The sequence below is a fragment of the Wasmannia auropunctata genome, unplaced genomic scaffold, assembly GCF_000956235.1.
Source record: "Wasmannia auropunctata unplaced genomic scaffold, wasmannia.A_1.0 LD335996.1, whole genome shotgun sequence".
Taxonomy (NCBI): Eukaryota; Metazoa; Arthropoda; class Insecta; order Hymenoptera; family Formicidae; genus Wasmannia; species Wasmannia auropunctata.
In genome coordinates this window covers 628,830-652,285 of record NW_012026894.1, presented here as the reverse complement: position 1 = coordinate 652,285, position 23,456 = coordinate 628,830, and the positions used below count along the sequence as shown (strand labels likewise).

General features: G+C 43.1%; 1 protein-coding gene across 1 annotated transcript in view; it reads left to right on the top strand.

Moving 5' to 3' along the window:
- Positions 1–23,456, top strand: part of LOC105453636 — a 183,284-nt gene that overhangs the window by 24,018 nt on the left and 135,810 nt on the right. The window contains exon 2 of the mRNA XM_011695766.1: positions 1,755–1,840. The gene's annotated coding sequence lies outside the window, so the exon portion shown is untranslated. The remainder of the gene's footprint in view (positions 1–1,754; positions 1,841–23,456) is intronic.

The following is a 23,456-nucleotide window of genomic DNA, read 5'->3' as shown; positions in this document are numbered from 1 at the left end:
ACAAAAATTATTTTCAGATCTGGATTCAGCAAAATTGTTCTTTCGTATGTATAAGAAAATATGAAATATAATTTTTCTTCTAATTATAAATGACGTTGAAGAAGTCCGTTAAAATGATATATAACTATAAAGGACTAAACTTATAAAATCTCCATAAAACCATCACTATTCAATCGAATACGAATATGAATACTGATACAAAGATTTCAATAAACGGTCAGAAAATCTTATAAATTTTCTTTAGTGTCATAAGCTCTGACGTTTACAAACTTTTTCTGTTCTATAAATCGTGTATGTACATAAGCTATCCTAGAATTTATGATTTTCTGATAAATCCGATAGCCAATATTCTTTTTTAAATCCTTTGTCTTTATTGCCTTTTGCTTTATAACCGCATTCTTTTATATTTATACGCTGTAGACTTTAATTTTTTTTTAATCAATTACGGCCACAGAAAAGAATAAACGCAACGATAAAGCTGTTAAAAAAAAATATTGCATTATAATAGGAAACTGGTCTGTTAACGTAATATGGATTATGGCGAGTAATATAATTACATTTTTTTTTACACACACAGATGTTTTATATTAATACGAAAATACATGTACATTTATTTTTAACTATTTTTTAATCCATTTTTTAACAAATACAGTTTGTATTTTCCATTTCCAAGATTTTTCTTACACTGTGAATTTTGTTTTGATAGAAAAAAAAAATTGTTATATGATATTAATTTCATTCAGCGTTATCGATAGTGAAGTTATTATTTACGGAGCTTTGAAAACAAAAACGATGAGCTTGAAGGCATTAATTTGTTCCGGATCAACGCCAACATAATTTTGCCGTAACAATGCCGGCACGTACGATATTCATAAGCGCGTTTTAATCCATCTCGCTATTAAGTGCTAATTAGTGCTGTTGTGGGCTGTTTTATTATTTAATTACAAAATATAATACGATTATATCTTGCGTTCACCATTATTATGTACAATGTCCAGGTTTGTCACTTGAAAACTGCGTTCGCACAAGGAAATACTGCACGTGTTTAGATATTACCTTTACAATAATACTTGCTTCGTTTAATTGTTGCGGAAATTGCCATATTTTTTAGAGTTTTTTTTTTGTTACGACATCAGAAGCCAGAAAAAACACTTTTGTAGCGAATTTACTTTCTCTCATAATTTAAAGCGAGAAAATGTTTCGCTTGCGTTTCGTGACTGAGTCACGTGCTTGATCGATCGTAAACCTGAAGGAAGAAAGCGAGCGTCGTTCGAGTGTTTTCTCGTAGGTACAATTTCTTGTAGGTAGCAGCGAAAAAATCTCGCATATATCTACTAGAATTTATTAATACCTTTTCACTTTCAGGATTTAGAAATACTAGATACATTTTCGGTCGGATATATTTCATGTCCAGATATTCGTGCATCATCGTGATTCATACTGCGTCTGACAGTTTGGAAAACATCAGCGATATTATGTACCTATAAATGATGTGAAAGATTTTAAACAGAAGATAAAAGACAAACAATAGCTATATTATAATTATTACATTAAATTAGTAAAAATATAACACTGAATTTTTTAATCAACGATCATGATGCACGCAAAAATACAATGTTTATAATGCGGCCGAGCAGAAATGCTAGCGGTATAAACGTGAATTATAGCGTAAATTAATACTGGAAATGTTATCTATTTATATTTCGTTAATGTGACAAACAAAACTGACAATGTGTTCATCTTTTTGTTTTCAGATTAAGCAACATTGCGTTATTTGCGGTCCGAAAGCGAATGGTAATAACCTGGGAGCATTAATCATCCCCAGCATCTCTCGACCGTCGTAAGTGTATATTCTGTATGTTTGTACGTTTATAAACAACAGTCTGAAATTAAATTAACTTCCGAGTTGAGAGGTCGAGCGATCGCTTGTATTTCCGCGCGGCGCCGTACCCGCGCACTTGCATTTTTGATTCGAACTTCTTATTAAAACAACGCGCACACAAACACACACACATATACACGATGACGTGGCGCGCCGCCCGCGCCGCGGGCGTAATTCTACGCCGCGCTGATTCACGATAACATATCGAAATTGCGAATGTGCCAACAGAAACGAAAGCTGATATCATCGATCCGTTACCTAGAAATTTACCTACCGGCTCGTTATCGGTTATTATCGTATACGGAGCGGAGTACTCGACGCATGATAAATCAATGACTCGCCCGCCCCAGATAAGACTGAGCGTATCGGTTACTCCATATATTTGATTCAGCACTCTTATCGCTGTTCCACCACGGATATTGCCACATACGGCGATTAGATGCTGGTCTTGCGTCGCGCGCGCGCGCGCGGTTCGAAACGCGTTTCGTATCGGTGAAATATGAGGGTGAGATGATACATTTTCGATACACAGGTCGAATGGTGAAACGATGGTTGACCGAGCGCAACTGTGTTGAAAACTATTGCGCGTGGCACACATTCCGGGAAATTTCGCGCCTGCGTTTCTCGATCAATAATAAATCGCGCGCGACCCTGCTGATGGAATATTATATATGTACTGTAAAAAATTTTTCGATTGTGATACCCAGACCACGAAGATTTATCTGCTCACTTATTCGACCGCGCTTCGTGGATATATCAGATTTAACCAGATTTTGTCACCGAGATGACATGATTTCGTCGAGTGCACACTGTGAAAAAAAACTCGCGCGCCGAACTCGCGCGCGTATTTTTCAGTTTTACGCCGAGCACGGGCGCCGCGCGCCAGTTCGGAGAGAATACGTATTGCGACGTGTTGCATTCGCAACAATGCATGCCTGAGCGAACTCGGATGTGGCACGGTACTCGCGTTTGTCGCATTTAAAAAAAAAAGATCGATCGAGATCGAGCTCTGTCGAAAGTGACGATTGTTTTGTGTCAAAATTCTTGCGCGATCGCGTATGGAATACATTTCCCACGAAGAGACGGGCAAAATTGTTAGTTGACATGATGAGAGAGAAAGCATACTAAAAATGCATCTCCAACGAATATCTGATAATTTAGGTTCATATTATTGTTTCTGTGATTACGCCTGACGAAAAATGCCCGAACGAGTTCAACGTACATACCTGTATGATTCGATTGCTGTTCTATCGCAAAAATAACAGTACCTATAATGAGCGTAGAAATCAGTTTCGAGCAGGGGCTCCAATCTATGAAGCGAGCGAGCAATTTGCTCCGCACAATATTTGATGATCGACGTCGGATCGGGACCGAGATCTGATTGGCGGTAAGGATAACTAATTTCGCAATAATTGACATCAATTAGGGCCGATATTCGCGGTGAGAGATAAATGATTGGCGTTAGTCGGCGCCATCTTCTCTGACGTAGAAAAACTCCGGACGCAGTCACACGAGAAACGCGATAACATAGATGTCCATTCGTAGATGCGCATGCATCATATTTAGCTGCTAAATGTGGATATGCTGTATGAATACCTAAATATACCCCCTACCCATTTATCTTTCTGTTCGCTCCCAATACGAACGAAAATCCGTACAGATTTCGCGGGCTTTGTAGGAACTGTCGGCATGTCACGCGGCAAATTGTTTAAAATTCTGCGCTCGGTCGGGCGGTGCTGAATTCAAAAGGCCGCCGTTGTAAATTGCCCGGACGCACGCGGCCCCCGTGTACCGGCCGGCGGCCGGTTGTCGGCCGCCTCTGTATGTCCAGAAAATATCGCCACTCCGGAATATTTTTGGAATTGCGTATATACTCTCGCGCGCACGACGAGACGAGACGAGACGAGACGAGACGAGAGACCGACCCACCGACCAGGAACGACTCCCGAGAGCCGGAAGCTCTCGTCCAGTCCCAGTCGCCGTCGACGCCGCGCGCCGCGCCGGTTGCAGCAATTCGGCGTATATATTCTGAAATTTGCTGTCTAAATTTTACCGGCAGCACGACCGCGTCCGGAATGCATGCTCCCGCGTTGTGCCTTCGGCCGGAAGACTCGCCTCGTGTTCCAGAGGCCGTGCCTTGTGTACATAATGTAATTTGCGAGACAAATTCACATCTCAAACGGATGGATACGGCACGGGTATGTGCAGACGCGATTTCACATTGCTACTGCATGTCTGAAATCCGGTACATTTCGAGTTAATTAATTCGCATGACACTCCGGAGTTCCGGACATTCGAATGGATCCGGTCTCGTCGAATTCTGACCATTGCCGATCGCGGAATCGGATTACACTCGACGTTTGTCTCTAATTTTCTTGGTTAAGGCAACATCCGCGGTCTGATAATTTATGATGATTCATGCGGCGTAAGCCTCTAATGGACTTAACATTGTGCCGTAGATATAGATATAAAGCGGATTTAGGGCGAGTTAGAGTCTGGAAAGGTATTCAACGCGAAGCCGGAATCCCTATGGGATTTAGTACTGGCGCTGTGGTTGATTACTTTCTCAGACATTCTTAAAGTCTTTCTTTGCTGTGGCGCAAACTTAACTTTATTAGCAAATACGACCAATATGAGGAATTAAGTCTAAAGTTAGCGGCATGTTGGTATTACAAAATGTGATTTGAAGCTCGAATAATAATATTCTCGCGAGATTAGTTAATTAGATTAAACATTATTATTGGAAATTGAATATATATATATATGTATATATACTCAATATATTATAATAATGCGCGCATTAGTCTTAGAGCACAAATTTCTCACAATGTAACATACATTGATGTGCTCGTGCGCGGTAATTATGTTATACTGCAACATTACGTTGTATACAATACACTTATACACACACACACACACACACATATACATATGTATATGTATTATGTGCAACGTAATGTTGCAGTATAACAGTCTTAGATAATATAATCAACACGCGCAAGCACCTCAACGTATGTTACATCATGAGAAATTTGTACTCCAAGACTAATTAGAGATAATTTTGCGTCCAACAATTTCAGGTCGATTTAGTCCATCACTTTGAATCCTTGAGATTCCTTGAAATTTGCAGCGTCTAAATATAAACTCATATATTTCCCAAGTGAATAATTGATTACTATTCTAATTCCGAGATTTCTCGTACGTAACGTTTATTTGATTAATATTGGACAGAAGATTCTATTCCGTAAGTTTAACTTTCGATATCGAGATGGAGACCAAGAGATTCAAGAATAAGTGGGAAGCGCGGGCAAGCTGAACAACTTGTAAAATAATGGGCGTACGAACGCGCGAAGTCACGGCGTCGCGCCGATCTCGGGAAAGAGTCGTCGGGGCGACACGTCGTATCCCCTCGGAATATCCGGCTGCAACAAATCGCCTAATCAGGTGGATATATGACGGATGGAGAGGTGAAATTGGTTCCTGGCCGCGAGTAAATCTCGCGTGTGTCAAGGTGGGAGAGACGGGAGTGGCCGACGACGACGGCGACGACGACGGGGGGAAGCCCGGGGAGAAAGAAGGACGCGCCAGATCGATTTCCTGCGGGATTTATGCCACTATTTTTTATCCGGTCCCGCTCGCGCGCGAAGACGTCGTGCACCGCGTTACGGTGAGCGCGGCGTCGCGTCGAGGATACTGTCTCCCGGCTTGCCGTTTTTCAGAGAGCTCCCTCGCGTCTCCGTTTCACTGCGCTTTTGGCACGCGCACTCGAATGTATACCCTCGCGACATTAATGCGACGGCGAACATCGAAAGTCGCGAAAGTTTTAATCAATCCGCCCCGATGACTCTTGGAATTCAGGTCGCTACGCGCGTTATCGTACCCCGTTACCGTGTCCGAAACGAAACTTTGCGCGCCGCGTCGCCCGAAATGGGCTTACGCTGCTCAAATTAAAAAAAAATGGCTCATTGAGTTGCCCCGGTGTTCGCGGAGCCGTGCGAACCGCATACGAGCCTTTGTGCGCGCGGCTCGTTTTTTAACCGGGCACCATATTTCCAACGTCAGCGTGCTCACGGTACGAAGGTTGATGCAGTTAACCTTCGTGCATAAGATCGCGTGAGTTTTTAATGTGATTCTCATGCTACGCGCTAGTTTCCCCATTGAAGCTACGGTGGTTTCCACCCTGCCGCGCAGCATTCCGCGGCACGCATTAGTCGGGGAAAACTTTGCTTTATACTTTCCCGCTCGTTTTATTATCTCGACACGTTGCAGTATCACGGAAAATTTCGAGTTGCTGATGTATCCTTTTTATTCATACGTTTGCTCTTTAAAAATATTACCTCCTACCTATATTTAGAAGTCTTCTTCTATTTGTCCGTTGATCAAGTATTACTACTCTTATCGCCACTTACTGGCTCTAATCGCAGTTTTATTTGAAAGTAAGCGCCGAAGAATTATCCTCTCTATCCACGCTGGAACAAATCGTTGAATTTTATCTTAGCGTACGCGGTTTTTTTTTCTCCTGAAACCTCCCGAACGCATCGCTCGAATACACTCGATATTCGCGACAATTGGTTTTCCTTCGTTTCTCGTTCGCGGTAATCGGGTTTGCGTAGCGAGCGCAGTTATCCCGATAACGTTGTATAATAATCGGGGGCGGTCGATGGTGCTACATAATATGACCGGATCGAGGACGATTAATGAACGGCAAGTCGGTGCCCGCGTATCCAGATATAATTTCGGCTCGAATTCGCGCGAGCGAGCGCGAGCGCGGGGAACGGCGCGGCGCTAACAGAGGAAACGCTCTCTCCGCCGCGGACGGTGAGCGCGGAGGATGCGATTTATCACTCATCGGTGAAAATTGGCTGTGACGGTATGGTGCCGCTGGTGCCGTATAATTGCGCGTATGTATATTCGTCAGCCCTCCCCCTCCTCCCTTCCCCGGTCACCTCCCCGTGGCTATATAAGCGATTGCCACCGCCGCGAATCATCGATCCTGCGTACGCATCCTCATTTTCCGCACGATTTTAGATTACCATTCGGCGGAGTTTACGGTCCGTCAATAACTGCGGACGGTGATATTGGAAATTCTCGGTGACGAACGTTATTGCGCCATCGCTCGCTGCACCGTTTCACCACCCTCGCCCCCTCCCTACCCTTCCTCCCCCTCCCCCGTCACTCCGCGCCGCTCGGGATGCCTCTTGTCCTCGCTTGTCTCTCTGTCTCGCGTTCTCGCCTTTCTCGTCGTCCCTCCCTCCCCCCTCCCCCCGGCCGTATCCTCGTCGTCGCGCTCGAGATATCGGACTCGAGGTGTCTTCAATGCGGAAGTTCGCAGTACTTTATCGGGGAAGAGCCCACGTAAATTCCCCCTTATACAGTCCGATATTCACTCTCTTGCATTGCGCTTAAGTAGCATTACCCGCCGCTGGCGCTGCTCGCGCTACCCCTTGTTTAAGGCCGCAAACTCTCTTCTCCTAGCTAGCTTGCTTCGTTTTCTTTTTTGCCCCTTTTCCCCCCTTTCGCCGCTTTCTTTTTTTTCCCCGGGCTCGCGGCCGTTACTGCAGGTTTATGATTCGCACTTCCGACGAAAAAAATCGTGTTATCTCGAGGAACACGGGCGAAATCCCGCCAACGTGATTCTTTTTCCTTCGCGGAGATTACAGCGCGAGTCACTCTTATGCGCGAGCGTGCGACACATATTAATCTTCGTGGAACGATACACTGCACTGAAGAGAAAGATCAAAGGTTGAAAAAAATTGTTTGCTCATCCTGGAAGGAACAAACTTTCCTCTCTCTTGTGTCACACACAAAACTCACACTCACAAAACTCACACACACATACACACACACGCTTTCGGCCAGCATTAATGATTTCAAAGTGCCGAAGAACGTGCACCGAACACGTAAAATTGTGAATGTCGATAACAGGGAGTCGTGCGCGTTGCGTTATATAAATATATGACACAATTTGCAATATTTCTATTTCTGTCGCACGTTGTTAAAAATATTGAGATTTAAATATTCTATTTTTAATGAATTGTCATATATATATATATATTTTTTTTGTTAACTAGTAAGTTTCTGCAGGAATTATTTTCGTCGCTATTCACGGCGATACATGTTGACGGTTACGAAATATCAACGATATATTTTGTAAAATTGAGATCTCAACGCGAAAAACGATACGATCCCTTAAACACCGAACTCTTTTTCTCACCCAGGCGGCTGCTGCTGCCCTTAACGCTTGCAACGGGTGCTTGATAAAGCACCTATGTATTTTACCCTAACATCGTGTATCGACTTTCGCGCGAGATAATGGAGAATGGAAGTCGAGGAACAACGGCGAGTCGTTTTCGAACGGTAACCATTTCATTTAATTGCCTCCATTTCGCTTAACGATCGATACGAGTCGGTGTGATGTTTCGAGTGGCCACTCAGCTGGCTCCTCAGCGAAATTGTTTTCGTGGCATAAATTGCAACGGCCATTATCTAATCGCCGATATTCAATGGACAAACAGCAACGGGAGCTGCTCTCTCACAAGACACTACATCTTGCCATAATATTTGTATGAAAGAGAAAAAGATCGTAGCGAAAAGCACGTTTTCAGAATCATGAAGTACTTGTGGACGGGGATTTTTGTAAAGAGTCTGGACTTGAGAAAAAAATGTCAATGTAGTTGACAGAATTCTAGCGTTTTCTCGACAAGTTCTGAGACCGCGCGAGGAGGCCATTACTCTCGTCGTAAATTTTTAATTTTGTATATTACCGCAATTTATCTAAATAACTCTCATTTTCGTTAATAACTTCTGCATAACTTGGCCGGCACTTCTTCCTCTGTTTAAGTTGTTTATTATTACGGTCAGCGAACTCCACTCGATTACGCGATGCGCGCGCGCGGTTGCTGTTATTAACTTCCGAGAACATTAATCGACTGCATCTCCGGCTTCATCTTAGTCTATCGCTACTTTATCCCTACCGTAACCGCTGCATATCATCGGACATAACGACTTATTCCTCGAAGGCTTATCGTCGTCCATACATCTTGTTATCGAACCCATTGGGATAACCTGTCATCTGCGGAATCGATCCGCGTATCGATGACAGCGGCCGATGTTTGTAACCGGTAATACGTGAAGAGGATACCCTTTGTAAACGTCGCGCGGTTCACTGTTGCATTGCATCACCAAATATGTTGTGTATAGATATGGTATTGCCAAGCCGACACTGATCATCGCTGTTAGTCTCTCTCTCTCTCTTTTTTTTTTTTACGACCGGCATATTGTTTCCGTCTTACGACGAGCGAAAGAATGCTTAGCAAGTTTTCTTTGACGACTTCGCGTGTCGCGCTGTGTGCGCTTTTACCCGCTTTCACGGCGAAGCAGAAGTGGATCGGCAAAGAAATACTCGAAGCGTCCGGTTCTTTCAAATTCCTTTCTACTCGGGATTTATTCAGTTGTACCTTTTGAGCCGTGTACGATTTGTTATAAAATCAGGTTTTTGTTTGAATTATAATTTAAATATATCTCTGGAGCTTCATTTGCGCGTTAAATTTACCTTAAAAACGATATAAATTTTATGCACGTGCGCGCGCGCGCGCGCGCGGGCGAACTGCATTTACGTGACAGAGTCGAGACTAAAAGAGAACGTTTTGCAGCGATATTGCAGCGGATTAAAGTTTCTCATATTCCGCGCCATTATGCAAAACTGCTCTTATGTTTCTTCCGTCAAGCTAATTGAAGAGATAGCAGTGTCTATAAAACAATACAGCACTTCTTATTAAAGCGCGACCGTTTTATTACATGCACATTTATCACGAAAGCGAAAGTCGCTGATTGTGTTCTTATTACACAAGAGGTACGAAGACATGAGAATGTTCGAAATCCAAGCTGAGAAACTCAATTCTTTTTGAAGTACAACACAAGAGAAATGTTGAAATATTCGAAAAACTGAAATAGGACACCGAGATCACGAGTTAACGAGATTTCCCAAATTGGATATATATCTTTTCCCTCTCAGATAAACAGCTCGTACTTTACAAGGGTCTACACGCTCTATTGCGATCTCCGTACGTCAAGTAGGATATTCGAGGAGAGCACGACTTATTACAGATGGATGGAATTTTACTCAAGTTTCGTAGATGCCTGTCCTCCGCCGTTTCTCTGACGCGCCTGTCGTAAATTTCCCGGTCGCTTGGGATCCTTCGTTAGGGATTTAGCGGGGGTAACGCGTGGATCGAATTTCGGGACTGATTTGACGCTCCCCGAAATTTCGAAGCGCGCCAAGACAAAGAACGAAGTTACAAGGCGCATAAATATTGTAATCCGGGGCCGATATATTGCAAACGACATGCATATTCACGTACTCCAGAATCCACTACGTGCGAAATAACGCTTACCGATTGCATATTTCCCTTGCTGGCGAGTGACACAATTCTGAAATACCGAATCTTTATTACACGAGAAGGAAAATTTCACGTTTTAAAGCGCGAAAGCTGAGATTTGTCGCTCGCGCCCTCTAATTGCTGGAAGGAAGCGAAAAAAGGAGGAATTATCTGGTGTTACATACCGGCGGCGAAATTGCGTTCTCTCTCTCTCTTTCTCTCTCTCACCGTTAGGCAACTACTGCCATTTAAACTCAGTTTCGTACATAGTGTCCTATTCAAGTAATAATTTCGCATTCAGGCAATTAGCCGCGCTCTGCTAAAATAATATGCGCAATTAAGTAAGGATGAACCTCTTTAGAGTTGGGAGGGACTCTCTCTCGTTTAGAAAATAATGTCGACGCAGCGGGATTTATCGTTGCCTACGCGACGCGACTTCCGCATGCGCGTGCGGTTATTCCAATTACAACGTTGTAATTCGCCTATCTTTAACATTTATGGGAGGTGTCGTAATAATTCACCATTCGTCGCATGTCTACGTACATTAACCCGCGCACGCGGATACAATAGAATAATACGATGAGCGGCAATAAATAATAGGCCGTGAGCGTAAATAATTTAGAGCGCAATAAGCGCGTGGCACTAGAATGGTGATCAGACAACAGAAACGTGCATTTATCGAAATAATTTATACGTGTGTAACGCGACAACATGGTCATGCTTTATGTGCTATAGCGATGATATTACTTCGCATCAAGCTATGCGTTGAAGGTTGACATTGCATTGTGATTGCGCATTGGGTCAATTTGGCATTGGCCAATAAGGATAAAACTGATTAAGCTCCAATAATCGAATCTTAATCTCCCATGTTCAATTGCAATACAATTTTAATGCGCAATCTGAAACAAATTGTAAAATTGCTGATTTCAGAGACTCTTGTATTGCCAATTGTTTATTGTATTGCCATTCTTTTTTTTTATCGTATGTTAGATACTGAACTTATTAGATACTGAATAGTCGAGTCTCACAATAGCTGAATAATTGTTGAACCTCACAATAGTCACCATAGAAATATTTATGCTGCTGTATATTAATTGTATGATTTGTAAACGGCCATTGATTGAATTATTTATCGCGATGACTTTTCAAGTGTTCTCCTCTGTTGATACTCGTCGCGCATGTCGACATGACCGCTCTTCGTGCGATAAAACAGCTTTTGCATAAAGACAATAGCTGATCTCCATCCCAGCGGAGAATCTGTTTCTCTCGGTGCGTCGGCGCAAATTGGTTTCCTCCAGAAGAAGAAGTAATTTCGAGCGGCAAAGTGGACCCGATGTCCCCGCGGAACAGTACCTAATGAAGTGTACGCGGGGTGAAACAAGTGGGGCGGCTAAAAAGAGAGGAGAACTACACAGCCGGGAAACAGGCAACAGCATCGCGGATAACGAGCCAGCCGTGAATCCCTTTGTCGATAAGAAGTTCGGCGACTTGCTGATTTCTACCACACTGCCGCACGATCCACTCGCCGCCGCTCTTTGAGCATGTAGGGAGCACAGCCTCAAAGTGGTGTGTCCGAGAGAGGGAGAGACGTCTTTTCTAAGGTTGCTACCCGCAATATCTACCTCACATATTTGGAGCACATGCAAACGGGAGTTCGATCGTGACGCGCCCGTGCACATACACATACGTATATATATACATACGCGCGCGCGCGCGCATACACACACACCCACACACACACATTTGGAACAGTTACTCTCGAGCGACCATAGCCGAGGAAACCGAGAAATATTTTTCCTGAACGTGACAGCTCGGGTATCCGGGGCTGATCGTTCGGTGCTTATGTAGCGGTTCTTCGTCAGCTGTGCACCTCCGTCGCTCTGCGCTTCCTCGCTTCTGCTTTCCATATCGCTCGTCCGGATCACCAATACGCTAAAGTTACATACACCCTTACTTTCGCTTAGGTCGAAAGTGGTGAACTATCTCTTTCGTGAAGAAAAGGAGATTGCGATAGCGTTCAGAACATTTATCAGAAAAAAAGTCTTGGGAAAGAAAATAAATTTCTATGCGCTAAACAGAATAACTTCTATTATCGCTATTATCACTGACTTTTGGTCAGCGGTAATTAAGATGTTGTTTTTTTTTATAGAGCACACAATATACCTATGTTGAAAGGGTTTGCCGCAACAGTGGACTCACATTTCGTAACAACGGAGAAAATGAACTCTAAAATTAAAGTAATGAACTTTAGTTCATCCTCTCTGTTTTTATAAAACGTTATAAAATGTGAATTAGCCCATTGTTGCAGCAAAAGCCCTTCAATTGACAATTTTTGTAATTTAATTTGCATCTGTCTTGACATGAAAACGAGTTGGAAAACCATTTAAATAATTTTGCTAAATATAGAACACCGTTTAAGTACCGTTGTTACGATAGCGAATTGCACGCCTACGCTTGATCACGGTCGCAAAAATTTTTATTCGCGAGCGACTTGTAGCGCTGTTCGAACCGGTCTCTAAACAAAAACGTGCGCCACGCGTGACTCAGCGTCGAAAGAACGGGAACGACGAGACCACGTAGCGGAAATAGCCGGCAGACGTCGACGTTGAATCATTACCCAGTAATCAAGACTCGAGAGACTCGTATGTACGTGATAAACATGCTATTTCTAGATTAGATGATTACCGCTTATTACGCACGAGTTCGCAATAATTGTTCTTCTGCACGCTACTGCCTGCCGCTGATCTTCTTCGTCACCTTCTCCTCCTCCTTCTCTCCCCCTTTCTCTCCCTTCGTACATCCGGTATTTTTTTAGCTGCACGCCTCACGAACGCGTACAAGGGACATTAGGGACCACAATGCAGATTGGAATGCCGTAGAAGAAAAAGTACTGTGCGATGCATGTATTCGAATCGCGCGATTCCGATTTCTCGCACCTTGTTTCTCTTAAATTCTATAAATGCGCAATGACTCTGCCAGGCATTCCCTCACCATTTGTCATCTTGCCGGAACTGTCTGCCGACGGAAAATATCGTGCATTCTTAACCATGGAAGTTTCTCTTAATGCTTAATTACTTTGTGCTCTCTCAGACATTCGTGAAAACTCCGTGAAAGAACAGATATATCTCCGAAATTAGTTTGACGTTGGGAAAAAAAATTTATAACAGAGGAAATGGGTAAATTAGCATTTTGCAGATAGAGCATACAAAGATGCCGCTCGTGATTTGTTCACATTTTTCATGCACCTAACCGTAACGTAAGATTGCTTAAAGGATTTACCCAAGATACATTCCTTGTACTTAATCTTTTATAAGATAAGATGCTGTAAATTTATTACCACATTTTATATGATTTTATATGATCGGTTTTATTGATTCGATTTAGAAAACGAGAATGTGTTTACTGGCGCTACCAAACATTATAAAAGATAAACGAAAAATTGTGTACGATCATAGTAAATCACCGGCGCAACGCATTGGTTTGTGCCACTACCGTATCGTGGGTAGGTCGTTAATCATCATATGTCCACGAGGTATTGCTCGAATTTTTCGTTTCAAAAAGGTACAAAAGAAAGGGTGAGTGAGAGAGTGGAGAGAGAGAGAGAGAGAGAGAGAGAGGAAAGAGAGAGAGAAGGGGGAGGATTTCCTGGAAATCTCTACAATTCCTTCTTAATTATAAAACGCCAGCCCGTTTCTTTCAGCGAGTCATTCGTTTACACGACGGTCGAAGCTGTGAGCAAGTTCCGAACTGGGAGTTATGCACCATTTTCCGGTGCTAGTAGGACCGTAATTTTCTTTCCTCCCCCTTTTACGCTTACTCGTTCAGCATATCGGACGTCGAAGTTTTAATGAATTGGAAGAAAGAGTTTACAAAGCCGTAAGATTAATACCGTTGTCTTGAATTTTAAAGCGGGCAGTGACGTAACAGCTTCCATCATTTGTAGCTGTTTCCACGATCTGTTTCCGCTCGGGGAAGTGGTAACTTCCCCGAGTTACCACCGTATAGTTAGTTTTGCTGAATATTCAAAGACCACTTACTAAGTAGATCGTCCATTCGATACCAATCTGGGGATTCCCCGAAATTTTTAAAACTAAAATAAGTAAAATATGCAAGACAGAATATTTCTTTTTCTACTTTAAAACACGTTTATAAATTTATTATCTTTAGCCTCTTTAAAAGTGGATATTGTGATTACGGTCGATAATAATGCATACAATTTATCTCTTGATCATATTAACGATCAAAAAATATGTTCAATTTTTCATGTAGGAGATATTTTTTGTAATCGATGGGGGTCATCTATTCTTAGTCTTTAAATATTACATCATCTTTATATAGTTACAGAGACCGAAATTGAACATGAACTTTTATTGTCTTAATGAATCCTATTACACTGTTTCTATTACACTAGTTTCTTTCTATTTTCGGGATTTGATTTGATTTTGTATTATCGCAGGAATGTATGTCATAAAAGTGTGACCGCGGCGTCTCTTCAGCGTTCCAGCTCATTTTCCAGTGTCCAATAATTTCAATCATGGACAGTCCGTGTACAGCTTTGGGGGATGCACTCCAATCACCTATATTCCCCTTGAGTGTAACATTTCGGAACGGAGGGGGATGGAAGCAGCTGCCTCTGTGCATTTCTAGTAATCCCGCAAGGAAGGCCCGTGTATACAAGCCCCCGAGATCAGTAGCGTGTACACGTTCGTGAGTTACGGAGCACGCGATAATTGACTTACATTACAATGCAAATTACCGCCGTCACGTCACAGCGTAAAATACCATTCCGATTCTTACGCTAGCTACTTTTCATGCATTCAACTGCAGCCATTGCAATTAAGGCCGTTGCAACACAGCGGTCTCGCCGTCCAGATTCCGCGCATTGCAAGTTACCGGAGCTTTTTCATTGAAAATAACAGTCTCGTTACCTCACCCGCTAAATCGTACATTTAATGAAATGCACTGATGCCGGGATTATCGATGAAAAACGCTACACGATATTGCGTGTATAAGTAGACGTGGAAACGATGATTTACCGCGCCCGACGCGCGCCCGGCGCCGCTTTACCCGCAGCTGCGTCGTATTCGAGAGTATTTTAATTGGCTCGCGTGTCTCATGTACAATCGTGCCAAATTTTACGCCGCTTTAGCCGCCTATCTGCCTACCTGCCCCCCCTCTCCCCCCTCTGATTTTCCTCCCTTGCGTACCAGTCTCGTACCAAGCGCGTGATCCACTTGAAAATGAGCCTCGCATACTGACCGCTGAAAAATATCGGTGCACTTAGTGTGCCTTAAACGTTTCCCTCCGCCGCCATCACCGGTCGATACAATTAAATCCGGCCACGGTAGATTCGCCGCCGTGAAATAAACTCTTCGGCAATAGGTCGGTAAATCGCTTCTGCCCCATTTTTTTTCCGCCGGCCGTTATATGTATAGCGGCCTGGAAGCGAAAGAGCGAGAATAAATTCCGAAATCCCAAGCGTTTTCGCATTCGTTAAAAATTCTATACACAGATCGGCGATTAACACCTGCAATAATATACGGGAATTCTGCAAGAATGGAATAATGCAAAAGAGATATCGGATCCCCGGAGAAATCTTTGCATGCATCGTTAATGATCCGTGTCTGTTGTGCTTTACCTGCCGGAAAGTTAGGTGCGCTTTCAGCCTGACATTGCGTCTCGAGTTCGTGGATACGGGGAATCTTGCGGTATATCTACCGAGTAATATTTTATGTGACCCCGCTAGGAAATCACGGACGTTGAAGGCAATTTTCTTCGCGCAGTGCTGCAATTTTATTTCCTGATTGACATGAATTCTCCTTTTCATGAAAACTAATACGCTAATCTCGGTACTGAAATGAATGGAGACAGGAGGAAGTACTTAATGAATAGTTTTATAATTATTTATTTAATAACTTTACAATTAATATTTATTATAAGTACTAATTTATGATAACGTCTTTAACACAATAGACATAATTAAGCGATATATCATACAGTTTTTAAACATCCTCTTAAATATATGTATTTATCTAATGAAATTCTAATTTCAAACAAAGTAAAAATATATGTGTACAATAAATAATAAAAGGGAAAAGATTCAAATTCTAAGGCTAGATGTTGGTTGCCCAATAATATTTGTAATTTTTTAAATCTTTAATTATTAATATATATTTTCTAAATTTCACGTTATCGTAAACTGCGCGCCGTTAATTACTGTTAGTCTTTCAGAGCGCAATCATAACTTAAAGCTGATATAATATCACATTGTCTCGTTTGAAATTATTGTTATTTACACATTAGGTTTTCAATGCGTTCCTTTTTAAAATATCTTTTAAATTGCGATAAATATTATCACAATGGTTGGATAGGTAAGACATTTATCCCGGATTTTATTGGGAGATCCCAGATTCGAATCTTGGCTGAGGTATAATATTTTTCACAGTAAGTTCTTCGCAATGTTTTAGAATACTTGTACTAGCATCATCATTGAATGAAAAGCAATTTAATAGAGATATAATTTATTTCAATTTTAAGTTTTAAGTTATGATTGCGTTTTTAAAGACCGATAATAATCGGTGCGCACTTAACGGTAGCTGAAATTAAAGATATAAAAAAGCTAAAAATATTATTGAGCAACCAGCTTCTGGTTGAATTTGACTCTATTTTTTTTTCATTATTCTCGTTATACTGAAATTCTATTTTAAAGTGGTAATTGTAATCTTTATTCAAAAAGTTAATATCGAGTTAAAGGGAAAATAATAAAGTCTTATTTCTTTATTCACGTCTATTAATACCGTCATTTATTTATAGCTGTAGCATACATTATTCTAAGTAAGCAGAGACTATGTTCTGCAATCTTCAACTTTACAATTTCCAAGTTTCGGTCTTACAATAGTGTTTCCGACGTACTATAATTCATTACCACGCTAGCCGTAATTTCCTTGAGTTTTAGCGTAAAATACGGAGTAACAAAAACCATAACTTCGTACGTTAGTATTCCGTCGCACCGGAAATCGTTATAAAGCTTTTAATAACATGCTAGAATTTCTCGCGACGAAAAAATCTCGAGGAAAATATTTTCTAAAAATGTTGGGAGCTCTGATGACTTTGATTCGCATTAACAATTATTATTGATAATTAATTTGAGATTTTTTTTTTTAGAAATCAAATGTAGAATCGAGCTCGATTAATGTTAGTTATATTAATGAGCCGATTTTAATTTAAGCTTGCATTTTAATAAAAATAGTTTCTTCCATGATCGATAATTCGTTTAGAATTCAATAAGTTTTCGACATACAAAGCACTTGTGTTGCCCAGTTTCCCGTTTGCATCAAAAACACCGTTAAATGTCTCGTAAACATTCGATAACAGCATCGAATAGCACCGAATGACAATATCACCAGGGATACGGTAGAGCAGGTGCCGGCCGGTACAACGTAATGGTGAAGAGGCAAACTGCGAGCGTTACGCTCGTTTGCCTTGAACTACATCGCGTCGCATCGGCAGGTTCGCAAACGTTTTGCGCCAATGTAAAATTAGAGGATCGCCGTGCTCACACATTGTAAGTGTAAATAAATTGAAACAAATTTTCTGCATGAGAAACACGTTAAAAGCACTCGATTCGCTCGTTGCAGCAAGCAGTTGATTGGGAAGCGTTAATTAATTCCTGACGATATTCAACATTTGGTCTGTCGCCAGCACACGCAAAACAGCTCGTATTTTCGTGCTCTTTTCAATCGGTTTGCTCTATACCTATCAGTCTGCCTGACTGTTAAATTACTTATTAAGCAAGTTGCAATAAAGCTGAAATACCCATAGTTCATTCGAGAGAGAAAATGAACTCTCTCTTGAACAAATTTAAAACGATTGTTTGCCCCGATTATATCAGTTCCATGCAAATTGATATTTTTGATCCTACGTGATGGAATTAATTTCCCTATTTTCACTGATCGCGCTATCTGTAAATAGATGAAGAGCACACATTTGCCTTTTATCCTTTAATTATCGGTCATCGATCATTGGGCATACACTGTCATAGATCTCTGCATTCTGTATCTTAATTTAATTGCTTTGTATACAGTACGGAAGCGCGTCCGTCCGATTGTTTCCTCGGCGCCTATTCATTTTTTTTTCCATTTAACTGAGAATTTTGCCCGGGGCGCTGCCGCATCCATGAATATTGACGATCGAAAGGGCCGATTCATATTCTCGATTCTAATCAGAACCCGTGACTCTCCATTTTTCATCCGTTATCAACGCCGCATAAACTCTGCCCTCCGCTCCCTCTCGCCTCTATCCGCTCACTCGCGTTCCCGCTTCGCTCCTGTTCTTTTGCTTCATCTTCCCTCTTCAGGCGGGGTAGTAGGAGGGAGGGTAGCGTGAAAGACTGTCTATTTAAGGTCCCTCTCCCTAACGATCTGACGCATCATCGTATCTGCTGCCAATAAATGTAACGGTGACACGCAAACAACCCCGGCATCGTTTTCCCTGGTTACGAGAAACACCCTCCCCCCTGAACGCCACCCGTCTATCCCGTCTAGCCATCCACTTTCCCTCCTTCTTCTGTTTGTCACCGAGCCAACATCGGCGATACAGACGAGACTCTTCTTCTCTCTTTCTCTCCTTTCTCTCCCTCTTGTCATCTCCACTCATTCTATCCTAGACTTTATCGCCCTATTCGGTACCGTCGTAGCGATAACGTCGTCGTCGCACCGTCATAGCCGCTTCCCCTGTGTAAGAATTCGATCAGAACCGAACGCTTCTCCCCCTCCTCCCGCCCACCCCGAGACCCCCTCATCGGCGTTACCAGCCCTCGCGTGAGAGACCAAAAGGATCGCGACTGTTCCGAAAAGAGAGAGAGAGGGTGAGAGAGAGAGAGAGAGACACCTTTCGCTACACACGACGTACGATGACGTGCTCGGCCGAAATGTACGCCACGTCTCGTGTACGCGCCGAATCTCACAGAGGCCATTAGGCAGCTAAATGATTAATCGAGCATACGAGGTACACGGCAAGGTTGCCCGCTTCTACATGTTACGAACGCGCGCGAGCGAGGTCGCCGGATAAATTACCATTTCCACGCCAGACACCCCCGCGTTGTCCGCGCGAGATTAGAAATGGGCGGTATACATACGTATACATATATATATATATATATATGTATATATATACCGGCTCGCGCGGGAGCTTCCCATCGTGTAGTCTAAAGTCAGAAAAGTTTATTTTATTAATAGTAATCTCTTTTCGCGCGCGCGAGCAGCAACCCGTACAGAAATCTCTCTACGTTCACTCGATTTAAAGTTGACGTTTTATGCATTCTAGGATATTATAATCAGGAAAGATGAAAGCGTAAAACTAATTCATCGTACGCCGACTTAGCAAATATACAAACCGCATGAAAGATAAATTATACGGACGAGGCGTCGTCGGGGTGTCGGATGAAATATAGATAGCACCCGTAAAATAAGTTCCTCTGTCACTTTTGCCTTTCGTGTTACCCGTATATTTATCGCACGTGTTGGTTTTATCGTGCATGATCAAACGTCTTTCATTTTTACCACGCTTCAATTTCTTGCGACACTGCAGCAGCGAACTTCGAACACACGGCATGTCCCGGTACCCCATATATATTGTGTGACTCTCCTGCGTGCGAGAACTGCAGGCTCACACTTTTAGCTCCGTATAAATAAGTGCCGTGAAATATTTAGAGTTCCGTATCTACGGCCGTAAAATATCTTCGCGGTCTATTTCCACCCTCTCTCTCTCTCTCTCTCTCTTGATATATGCGAATACGCTGTCGAACGATGCACATGATCATTTCCATATTTCAAGAGAGAGTCGCGAAGAAATTTTTGTCCACACAATGTAGAGCTTCGCCCTGATAAAGACTACGAGATTTCTATCGAGAGAGAAAGAGAGGGCGTGCAGCCGCGCGCTCTCGTGCCCGCGGCGATATATCCATTTGTCTGCTATGTATTCGAAAACGTGACACGTAGTGTAATCGGGCAAATACACGCGATCACGCGTGTCCGCCGTGCCGTCCGGTCAGGTGCAGTCAACCTTCGAACCGGCGCCCCACACTGCACACACGGTATTGAGAACGGGAATACCATCTGTTTGCGCCCTACGATCAAGTCGGTGCCTGATAAATGGACCCACCGTTCGATACGATTCCGCAGCGGCGAGAACTTATTGCGTCTCCCCCTCCCCTCTCCTCTCCTCTCCGTGGCATATATTCCGTAGTCTAATGCCGCGTTCACATTCATGAGGAATATAGAGATTGCGTGTATAGGTATAGAGTCCTGTGTTACCGTTTCGACATTCTCCTTCGCCGTCTCGCGCCGCTCGATAGTGGTGTGTAGGTATGCGCATCGTCCAAGTGGACCCCGTAATAATAACGAAGCGGCGGGCATCACACACGCTCTCGCATTCAGAATGCCGTAACAATAATATTCTAACGGCGGCGGCGGCGGCGACGGTGGCGATCGAAGTCGCGATGCGAGGAGTGACAGCGTAATAACGGAAACTACATAGCCACCGTAATACCGATGCGCTTAAACGATAAGTGTGTTTCTCCTTCTCTTTCTCCCTACGCTATATTATATACCACTACTGCCGCGTGCCGTGCTGACGTCATTACGTTAAAATATCGCTTGTATCAGAGATCCACGAGTAACTCGGCGTAACTGTTTGCGATCGGGAATATTCGACGGTGCGGCGGTGGTGAAAACGCATTTCTCGCGCCTCGCTTCTTATAGTTGGCGAGGCTTCGCCGAACAATTGTGTGATTTATCGTAACTCTCTCGTCGTCGCTCTGCCGTCGTTAATATCGTCGTGTAGAGTTCTCCGAGGGAGAGAGAAAGAGAGAGAGAGAGATCCGCGCTGGTAATCCACTTAAAACAATTTATCGGGAGATTGCGAGAGCGGAGTTTACCGTATCCGATGCAGCGGAGACTTTACGGCCGCGTGTGTGTATAGGTATATACATGCGTATATACGTTCGCAAGCGTTTGCACATTTAACGATATCGTATAATTTATATGCGCGTCTTGAGATCATAATTCACTTTGCCGTACGTAGAATGATACCGAAATCGAAAACGAAGTAAACGATAATTTCTGCGGCGAATTTCTGCCACAACAACTCGTTCGTCATTTTTCCGATAAAATACCGCCTTAAGCAGTCATTTATTCACGGCCAGATTAAAAGAGAGTTGTAAATGGGACCTTTTTGTCGATCATTTTACAAATTAACATATATGTCATAGGCAGTTTATTACATGATTGAATTATGTGTACATGAAATTTTTAATCGAAATTTTTCAATTTTTTTTATTCAGCGTTATAAATTGTTTGATTGTATTACATGGAAGTTTCGGCGACCGAAAAAATTCCTGATGCCACGATCGTGCAACATCGGACTTGTACGATTACCAGAAAAAAAAGAATGCGCATTGTACAATATTTCGGCACCGTTTTTGAAGCACCCTTCGGATTAATTGGAGCCGCGCATTCAGCGAGTACGCGATAGTTTAAACAGCTGTATCCGTTGGTACAATTTTCTATTTGCCCATCTTGCTGCGTAAACGTGTTACCGCCGCTGTATTCGCCGGCGCGTTATCGGACGTTCATACCGAATTGTATCGGACTATTCTCCCGAATCCTGGCCCCTGCCATTGGGATATCCCTGCCATCTATTTCGATTCCCGAATAGCGAGCTTCGATTGCGCCGGCAATTCTCAGATAAATGAATTAAAACTATCGCGTGACCGAACGGGCGAACAAAAGGGCAATCCCGAACGGCTTACGCGCCGTGCATAATTCCACGTTTCGTTCTTGAATGGCACAAAAGTGACACCGCCTGTGCATATTTAATTCAAGCGTCCTGAAACAAGAGGCACTCCCCGGGCTTTCGTGTATACATTCAAACAACGTCGAGAGACGAAACAACGAACGCGAACGCGCTACATTAAGCTGCATCTCGCCGGCTGTCTACATCTCCGGGAGCGCATGACCTAATGCAAGTATTGTTATTAGATGCGTTGCTGGGGCGTGGTATTGCACGAATTTCAGCATTGCTTTGGTTTCCGCCTCTACCGCAATTTCCTTTGCCCTCCGCCGCGCGCAGAACCGGCGGCAGAAGACCCATCATCTGGCCGACGATATTCCACACATGTGGAAACGAGCCACGAAAGGGATCTCACGGCGACTCGGCACGACCCATTTGAAATTCGTGGATTTGGGCCAATTTCTCTCTTCTCTTTCCTCCCTCTCTCTCTCTCTCTTTCTCGTACAACAAGGCGGATCCTCATCATCCTCGAGTCACGTATATCTTTCTCGCGAAATGTACATGTATTTCCTGTCTTATATCGTTGCAATGATTTGCCTACACTTTCCGCGGACTTGCTGTCAGTCGCTTGTGAAAAAAAAAAAAATAAATAAATCAATAGTTTCAAAGTAAATTTATTAAAAAATTATCGGATGTTTACATCGGTTTTTTTTTTATTGTGTATTTCTCGGCAAGAAACTCGAACGCCGATGAAAGCGGAGTTACAAAGCGAATTCTATTGAGCGACCCAATTCAAACTAACTTGCTCTGTGTAACAGATTTTGCACGATCAACTGAAGTCGATTTAAACCCCCTCCGTGTTTCCAGTGTAGCGAGAAATTTGCGCGTACACAAGCATATTATAATCGTATTTAAAGGACAAAATAATTTCACGGATGATTCATTATTATACCGGCGCTATACGGCGACCGACCGACCGACCGATCGACGGTCGGCTCTGACATGCACTGGCGCATGACGCACGGCGCGAATAGATAATTAGAGGCCGAGGTGAAGCGTCATTGCGTTTTAATTTGATTCTACGCTCGTTACGTCGTTTGTCGTTTATGCACAGGACAGAATCGCTCAACACTTAGCGGGGGCGCCGCGCGCGAGCGCACGAATTACTCACGCGCCAGGAATATCAATGTCACTTGCCGGTTGGACGGATTATATACCTAACTGAATCCAGTTGTCGATTCCGCGCGTTCCGCTCTATAAGATGGGTAATTGACGGAGCGACGTGAATCGATAATACACGCGGAAGCCCGAGTCTGGTTTCGAACGTAATAGATATCCCCCGACGTTTGGATCACGGTCCGTTTGGATAACACGTCTTTCTCCCCCAGATCGGAAGAGCACACGTC